Source organism: Bubalus bubalis, chromosome 7, assembly GCF_019923935.1.
Source record: "Bubalus bubalis isolate 160015118507 breed Murrah chromosome 7, NDDB_SH_1, whole genome shotgun sequence".
NCBI lineage: Eukaryota > Metazoa > Chordata > Mammalia > Artiodactyla > Bovidae > Bubalus > Bubalus bubalis.
Genome location: NC_059163.1, coordinates 4,262,436 through 4,271,933, shown reverse-complemented (window position 1 = coordinate 4,271,933; position 9,498 = coordinate 4,262,436).

Sequence of the window (9,498 nt, the reverse complement as noted above, 5' to 3'; positions counted from 1 at the left end):
TCTATAGTAAAATTAAAAACGTCATGGGGAAGGGATAAATTAGGAGCTTGGAACTAATGTACACTGCTGTATGTAAAATAGATAACCAGCAAGGACCTACTATAGCACAGGGATCTCTACTCAATATTCTGTTATCACCTATATGGGAAAGCAGCCTGAAAAAGAATGAATATATGTGTATATTTAACTGAATCACTTTGCTGCTTACCTGAAACTAACAGCGTTGTAAATCAGTACACTCTGCTGGTTCACTTTGTTGTATAGCAGAAACTAACAGCATTATGAAGCAATTATACTCCAATAGAAAACAAAAAGCTGTACGCTAATAAAATTTAAAACATGTTTCTCATTGGCTGTGACCTTGGGCAGCATCATTTAATTGCTCTCAGCATTGATCCGCTCACCTGTAAAACTCGTACTATATCATTTATTTTGAGGATTAAAAGAGGTGCAAATACTCATTTCCTATCTCAGGACTCAAGGGAATCAGATGGGAACCCTGCTGTAAAGAGCTCACAGTACAGCATGGGGGCTATCAACAGTGATGGCTTCCGTGTCTTGAAACAGACTTTGGATGGCTGTGGCAGTCGTGATGTTTCTGCTGTCACTGAACGCGGGTCCAGGACAGCCGAGAGGCCATGCCCTGGATCTACATCCAAAACGGTCGATTTTCCCGAGCGGAGGCCTGTCTGTGCTGCCACTTCGTGGCCACATTGGGAACTGCATCCTTGACAGCCTGGTGAGGTCTGCAAGTTCACCCCAGAGCAAGTCATCAGCCCTTGGATGTGAAGCTGCCCACATGGGGAGACTCCTGCGTCAGGCCTGGGAACGCAATTCCAGCAAAGGGAGTGGGTGGCCCAGGCAGGGGGTGCAGGAAGAGCAAGCTGAACAGCCCATGGTGCCCCTAACAAGGATGGAAAGAAGTGAAAGTCGCTCAGTCGTGTCTGACTCTTTGTGACCCCATGGACTATACAGTCCTTGGAATTCTCCAGGCCAGAATGCTGGAGTGGGTAGCCTTTCCCTTCACCAGGGGATCTTCCCAACCCAGGGATCAAACCGGGGTCTCCTGCATTGCGGGTGGATTCTTTACCAACTGAGCCATCAGGGAAGCCCAACAAGGATGGGGTCACATGTCAAAGAAAATGTCCTCAGGAGAAGGTCGTGCAGAAGACACAACAGCATGTGGGCCATGGGTGTGATGCTTGTGAGAGCTGAGTGCCTGCAAGTGCCAGGCTTCGCACAGGTGTCTCCTCTTGGACCAGCCCACCCTGCCGTGGTGGGGAGACAGGAGATGGGCCAGGTTCATCACACACTTGGAAAAAGGCAGAGCTTTTGCCTGTTTTTCCCAACCAATCCCAGCCCACGTAACCATCACAGTTGAAGCCAGAACCGTCATCAGAGTGTTGGCTGCTGCCACAAGCTGCATCATCCTCTTTATTATTACTATCCCTCAGCAGGGGCATGGATTTGCATCTTTTATCCAACTCTGAAATACGCAAATTAAAAAAATATATATGGTATGGGTGTGACAGACAGAATTCTTAAAAATGGACTCAAGCTACCCACCCCTGGTTTTCCAGTCAAACACTAATCCAGGTGCTGCTGTGAAGGGACTTTGCAGATGTAGTTGGAGTCCTAAGCCAGTGACCTTTTGTAGAGAGTATCTGGTGGGCTCAATTTTGGTGAGCCATTTAAAAGCAAAAAGTTTCCTCCTGCGGGCAAAGTCAGAATGCTTCACGGCATGAGAAGGACTCAGATCTCTGCAGCTGGTGTGAAGATGGGTGGGTCTAGTGAGAAGGTGGCCTCAGAGCAGAGAGCAGCCCTCATCTGGCCACCAGCAAGGACATGAAGGCCTCAGATCTGCTGTCTCAAGGAGCTGGACTCCATGGACCTTCTGACCAGGCCCCCACACCAGAGCCGGGCCTTGTGAGATGTGGCAAAATGGAAACCCCACCTGCTCACTAAGCCACATCTCTCTCCTAGGAGGTGGGCATTACGGCCACCCTCTCCACTTTAACTGTATTTGGGCTCCTGGTACGCAGAATGGATTAACCATACACCTTGTTCCGATTCCCATCATAGTGTCTCATTCTTGGCCCACTTCTGTTTGTTCACTTGTTTCAGTGCTACAGGAGAGCCACCCCTCCCCACCAAAAAAAAAAAACACACACACACACACACACAAAAAACCCTCCAGCTGGAGGAGACAGGGGCTTCCTGGTTAAGATATTTTCCTGGAAGAGGGACCTGACAACCAGCAGCAAATGGCACTGCTATTCCTCTGGAGCACACGGGCTCCAAACTGAAGTGTATATTTTTGGTGAGAAAATGCCACCAGAAGGGGCCACAGATGTTGAGGCTGAAATAACCTTCTGCAGAAAGAGCCAAATCAGTTGCATGAGGAACTAACAAACACGTGAACTGACAGTCGAGAGCATCTGGAACCAGCGGCCTCCATGTGTGGCTTGGGTGCGGGGAGGGCTCCGTCGGCTCCTCCTGCAGAGACGCCTGAAGGACAGGGAAGTGGGGGGGTGGTGGAAAACTCCTGAACCCCGAGAGGAGTGTCTTACAAAGCCCGTGGACATGAGAGAGGATTTGAATCTGAGGCTGATTAAATTGTTCATCACCAGTGCACTGCGATTGGAATACTCCTGTGCATCAGCAGAATCAGCTGTTAGAAGAAAAATGAGAGCTGTGTGAAGCATGCGGGTTGGCAGGAGAGAGAGCTTCTCGTTATGAAAATAGTGGATGCCCACTATAGAAATGTTAGAAAATGTAAATGGTAGGATGTTGTTTTTGAGTCGCTAAGTTGTGTCCGGCTCTGACCCCATGGACCGCACATGCCAGGGTCCTCTGTCCTTCACTATCTACTGGAGTTTGCTCAAGCTCATGTCCATTGAGTCGGTGATGCCATCCAACCATCTCATCCTCTGTCATCCCTTTCTCCTCCTGCCTTCAATCTTTCCAGGCATCAGGGTCTTTTCCAATGAGTCAGTTCTTCACATTAGGTGGCCAAAGTATTGGACCTTCAGCTTCAGCATCAGTCCTTCCAATGAATATACAGGACTGATTTCCTTTAGGATTGACTAGTTTGATCACCTTGCAGTCCAAGGGACTCTCAAGAGTCTTCTCCAACACCATAGTTCAAAAGCATCAATTCTTCAGTGCTCAGTCCTCTTTATGGTCCAAACTCTCATATACACACATGACTACTGAGAAAACCATAGCTTTGACTCTACGGACCTTTGTTCCTTTTTCTCTTTTCGCTGTTGAGATCTTGGGCACCTGCACTCTTTGTCTCCCCTTGAACTCTTGACCCTGACCTTGGATTGATCAGAAATCCAAAGCTGGAGCCGGAGGCATCTTGAGGTGACAGCCGTGACCCTGTGATGAGCAGAGGTGAAGTGTACCTCTTGCTTGTTTCATGAGGCCAAACACAATCGTGAAAAGCCTGGGCTTCCCACAAGCAGGGCACAAGGGCAGAGGGGCTCTCTGGAGCTGTGGCTGAACCCAGAGTGCCTCGGAACCTCCTTCCCCACCACTGGTGGCCTGGCTGTCAGAAAACATGGACATGGATGTGGGGTCCATGGAAGCAGTGGGCACACCTGCCCTTGCCCTCATCCTTACACCCTCCTGGACTAGGAACCAAAGCAACAGTAACTTAAACCAGAGAAGTTTAATTCCCCATCTGCCAAAGTCCAGGTGGCTCTGTGGCCCCAGGTCTTCAGGGTCCCCTGCTCCTTCCTGCTCACAGCTCTACCTTCCCCTGGGGGGGACCCTTGTCCTCACCATGGTTCTCACAGCAACATCCCAAAAAGCAGGCTGGCAGAGGTGAGGGAAGGGAAAGACCACACTGCAAGAGTCTTCTGAGGAGGTGCCAGGTGCCATAGCAGCTCACACCCTGTTGGCCTGAGTCACATGGTCACACCTAGCTGCAAGGGAGTCTGGGAAATGAGGTCTTCATTCTCATAATCCCTTCCCAGCTTAACATTCTAGTCCTGCAGAGGATATCAGCAACAGCTGTATCTGGGATCTGCTGTGGCCCTCCACCCGCTCCGGGTATGGGAGGCCCCTCTCCTCAACATCTTAGGGGTCCGACCAGACCTCCTGTGAGCCAGTGTTGTGCTCTCACCAGCTTATGAGGTTGGGCTCCCCATCCACTCATCCAACACTGATGAATTCTAGGCTCTGCCTGTTCTCCCCACCCCACTGGCCGATAAACTGAGACAGGTCCACAGCCAGTGCGCGGTGGAACCAGCGTTTGAGCCCAAGTCTGGTCCAGATGGCCAGCATGCTCCGTCCAGACTTTGCTCCCCCCCGCCGGTCCACCCTGCTGTGCATCTGTCTTGCTTATTCGTCTCGCCTTTTGTGGGCCTCTCCTGACCAGCACATAAGTTTGTGAGGGCAGAATGGGTCTGTTGTATCTGCTGTGGACCTCAACAGCCCACGACTGCCCCTGGTGCTCAGCGCAAGCCCCTGTGGGTGAGTGGATGGATGAGTGAAGGCCTTCTAAAGTCCTTTCACAACCACACCGTTTCCCTGTCCATGAGGGCATGCATGCTAAGTTGCTTCAGCCGTGTCCGACTCCTTACGACCCCATGGACTGTAGCCCCCCAGGCTTCTCTGCCCATGGGATTGTCGAGGCAGGGATACTGGAGTGGGCTGCCATTTCCTCCTCCAGGGCATCTTCCCGACCCAGGGATGCGGCTTGTGTGCCTACATCTCCTGCGTTGGCAGGCGTGATCTTTAGCACTAGCGCCACCGGGAAGCCCCTGTTCCTGCCGGGACTCAAGTTAAAGCGGCTTCGCGGATTTGACTGCATTTCCCTCAGGTGGAACGCTGGAGAGCACTTTCTCCAAGGGGAGTTTTCACAGCCGAAGATTCTCCCGTCAGCAGGAACAGAGCCAGTGTCCGGAGGTGCCAGAAAAGCCAGTTGGAGCCCTACTGGGCCGGGACCCCAGGGAGAGCCGGGCACTCCCGGCGGGCTTCTCCACCCCCTGCTGGGGCCTCTGGCGTAAGCGGCTCTGTGGGCTCCTGGGCCTCTGCCTGTCTCTGCTCTGTCGTATTGCATCACCCTTCCATCCCTTCCGGCCACAGGGGAGCCTTGGGCTTCTCTCACGCCCGTCTCGATGGCCCTGCTGCTCACTGCACACGGGGCAGCACACAGAGCACGCCCTCCTGAGAGTGTCTGTGTGTGTGTGTTCCTCTGTGTGTATGTGTATACCTGTGTGTGTCTTCTCTGTGTGTTCCTCTGCATGTATACCTGTGTGTATATCTTTTCTGTGTGTGTTCCTCTGTGTGTATGTGTATATCTGTGTGTATGTCTTCTGTGTGTGTGTGTGTGTGTGTGTGTGTGTGTCCTGGCTCTGGGAGCCTCAACCCTGGTGTCATCTTGCTTTTCAAAAGTCAGCCATCTGACTTCCCCTGCGATGTTTACTGCCCATTTTTCACCTCAGGATCCTTTTCCTAACAGTGCTCCTGCTGGGCATTAATCCCAACCGAACACAGCCAGAACTCAGGCAACGTGAGCGAGTCCTAATATCAGTCTAACAGACTGCAAACTGCGCAGGAACCCTCAAGTCCACCCCAAACCAGTTTCGAGTCATCAGGTGGGCACCCCTTCACCCCCACCTCCCCGAAGGATTAAAGACAGCTGAGTCAAGCTGTTCAGAGATGTCACCTCTTACGTCTCCTGCATTGGCAGGCGAGTTCTTTACCACTAGGGCCACCTGGAACCCCATGTTATCTATATTTTACCACAATTAAAGACAATAATATAAGAAAAAAAACCTAGGATAGGCTTGGAAAAGTTTCACTAGATGTGGGCATGGACATGCTTAGGAAAATCCTGGCAGAGCATCAGGAGGAAGGGAAGTGAATTAAAACCTCTCTGTGACCCATGGCTTAGTTAGTTTCAATTTCTTCTAAGTAGAAAAACATACAAGACCAACAATTTAAATGCTTCTCACAAAATCAGAAAAGTTTTATGGCCCACTTAAACATTGTAAATCTTCAATTAAGACAAGAAATAAACCCGTTCTGGAACTCTGAGTAGATGTGATGGATTAAATTGTGTTCTGTCAAAATTTACACGTTGAAGTCTCAACCCCAGGGCTTCAGGATGTGACCTTATTTGGAAATAAGGTCTTTATAGATTAATCAAGTTAAAATGAGATCATCAAACATTTGCAGGGCAGCAGTGGAGACGCAGACGTAGAGAAAAGACTTGTGGACGTGGGGGGAGAGGAAGGAGAGGGAGGGCGAAAGGAGAGTAGCGTGGAAACACGCACATTACCGTGTGTACAATAGACAGCCGGTGGGAACGTGCTGTATGGCTCAGGGAGTTCAGCCCGGTGCTCTGGGACCACCTGGAAGGGTGGGATGGGGTGGGAGGTGGGAGGGAGGTTCAAGAGGAAGGGGGCGCCTGTACACCTATGGCTGATTCATGTTGTACGGCAGAAACCAATACAATATTGTAAAGCAGTTATCTTTCAACTAAAATAAAAAGATGAGTCATCAGGCTGGGCCCTGATCCAATATGACTGATGTCCTTATAAAAAGGGGACATTTGGACATGGACACACGGGGAGATGTCATGTGAAGATGAAGGCAGAAGGTGGGGTGATGCTTCTTCAAGCCAAGGAGCCCCAGAGATCGCCAGCAAACCCCCAGAAGCCGGGAGAGAGGCAGGGGACAGGTTCTCCCTCAGACTCAGAAGGAGCCATCCTGGTGACACCTCGACCTTGCACCTCTGTCCTCCAGAACTCTGAATCTACAGATTTCCATCGATTAAGCCAACCAGTCTGTGGTGTTCTGTTATGGCAGCCTCAGAAAACTAATACACGGGGCTTAAAACAACAGGCCTTCTTTTCCTCCCTCTGTGACCATGTTCAAATGTTCCTCTTCTCAAGGGGCACCAGTCAAATAGGGTCAGGGCACACCATTCTCCATCATCACGGATTACATCTACAAAGACCTCATTTCCAAGTAAAGTCGTATTGACAGGCATGGGGTTGAGACTGGGTGAGGATTCTCAGGCCTTTGCACTCGGACTGAATTACACCATCGGCTTTCCTGGGCCTCCAGCTTGCAAACTGTGTGACTGTTGGTCTTCTGAGCCTCCACAACCCTGTGAACCGAGTCCTCTAATAAATCTGCTCTTGTGTAAATCTGTCCCTGGTTCTGTGTCTTTGCAGGGCCCTGACAAGCACCAACTCAGACTTCTGCTTCTGGGCTCTGAGCCACTGACAGGCGGCAGTCCTAGTTCGTGAGGTCGGCCAGCAGAGTCCGAGCACACTTTTCTGGGCCCCATGAAGGAGGCCTGTCCACACTGGGGAGGCCTGGGGCCCAGTGTCAGGAGACCCATTGGCCCGCAGATAGAAGCCGCATTCTCCAAAATCAACTTGTCCAGCCACAGAGGGAATATTTTGGTTTCCCATCTGCCAAGTCGTTTTCCTGACATCGCCCCTGGTTGAGAACATAGGTGAGGCGCCATTGGCTGGGCCCCTGGGAACATCTGACTGCGTGGTTCCTTTCTGCCACCCAAGGGTGGTTCCCTGCTGGCTGTGGGCTAAAGCTCACATTCCTAGGATGGCCAGCCTCAACTCCTTGCCCTCCAGGCCCCAGCAGCATGCTGAACTGACATCTTGCAGACCCTCTGTTCTCTAGAGTCCCAGCCTGGAGCATCCCTTCCTCTCCTCCTAGACATCTGACCCCAAGCGGCCTTTGCCTGGCTGATGGTTGTATTGTTGTTCAGTTGCTCAGTCATGTCTGACTCTTTGCCACCCCGTGGACTGCAGCACTCCAGGCCTCCCTGTCCTTTACTATCTCCCGGAGCTTGCTCAGACTCATGTCCATTGAGTCGGTGATGCCATCCAACCATCTCATCCTCTGTCATCCCCTTCTCCTCCCTCCTTCAATCTTTCCCAGCATCAGGGTCTTTTCAAATGAGTCAGTTCTTCACATCAGGTGGCCAAAGGATTGGAGCTTCAGCTTCAGCATCAGTCCTTCCAATGAATATCCAGGGTTGATTTCCTTTATGACTGACTGGTTTGATCTCCTTGCTGTTCAAGGGACTCTCAAGAGACTTCTCCAGTATCACAATTCAAAAGCATCAATTCTTTGGTGCTCAGCTTTCTTTGTGGTCCAACTCTCACATCCATACATGACTATTGGAAAATCCATAGTTTTGACTATATGGACCTTTGTTGGCAAAGTCACATCTTTGCTTTTTAATATGCTGTCAGTTTTGTTGCAGGTTTGTCATAGTTTTCCTTCCAAGGACCAAGTATCTTTTAATTTCGTGGCTACAGTTACTGTCCACAGTGATTTTGGAGTCTAAGAAAAGAAAATCTGTCACTGTTTCTGATTTTTCCCCTTCTATTTGCCATGAAGTGATGGGACTGGATGCCATGATCTTAGTTTTTTGAATGCTAAGCTTTAAGCCAGCTTTTTCATTCTCTTCATTCACCCTCATCAGAGGCTGATTAGTTCCTCTTTGCTTTCTGCCATTAAAGTGGTATCAGCTGCGTATCTGAGGTTGTTGCTATTTCTCCCAGCCATCTTGATCCCAGCTTGTGATTCATCCAGCCCAGCATTTCACTTGACGTACTCAGCATAGAAGTTAAATAAGTAGGGTGACAGTATATAGGCTTGACATACTCCTTTCCCAATTTTGAACCAGTCTGGCTGATAGCTATCTTTCAACTCGGCTTCCAATCTGGCTGTCCCCTCCTCCAGGAAGCATTCCTGGATTGCCCTGGCTGCTTAGGTCTCTCTCTGTGGCCTCCTTCATTAAGGCCCTGATCACAGGAGTGAGAAGGGGAAGGTCTTTGCACTTGTCTTGGCTGCGGCTGTGGGCTCTGCGTGCCTCCTCTCAGTGTGCTGAGCAGAACAGAAGGAACCGTTTTTCTTCCCATCCTCCCCATCACTGCCCCCTCCAGTTTCTCTTCCTTCCTCCTCGACTTCACCTGGTCCTCCTTCAATCTGCTGATTCCCTCACATGCCAGGATAATGAGAGAGCTGCAAGGGGCCTCCCCTCCAGCCGCTGACACCCCCTCTCAGATCCAGCCTTCTCTCCCAGCTGCCCCCGCCTTCAGTTCCACACCAGCCTTGATTTACTGCACGGGTCGGGCTGTTTGCCAGGTGTCTGGGCCTGTCTAGGAGCAAGCAGTTAGCTTCGAGGTGGTAAATGTGGCTCAACGGAGCTCAGCCCAGCCGTGGCTCCCAGGTCAGTCCCCAGATGCCTTGTAGTTCCCCCACTCCCCATCTCTGCAAAGAGTTTAGCCAAGACAGACGATTTATTTACTCACTTTAAAAATGCTTTTATTTATTTATTTTTTTTTGGCTGCGCTGGGTCTTCAGTGCTGCGTGGGCTTTTCTCTGGTTGCAGAGAGCAGGGGCTATTCCTCTTTGAAGTGCATATGATTCTCGCTCTGATGGCTTCTGTTGTCGCAGAATATGGGCTCCAGGGCACGTGGGCTTCAGCAGTTGTGACAC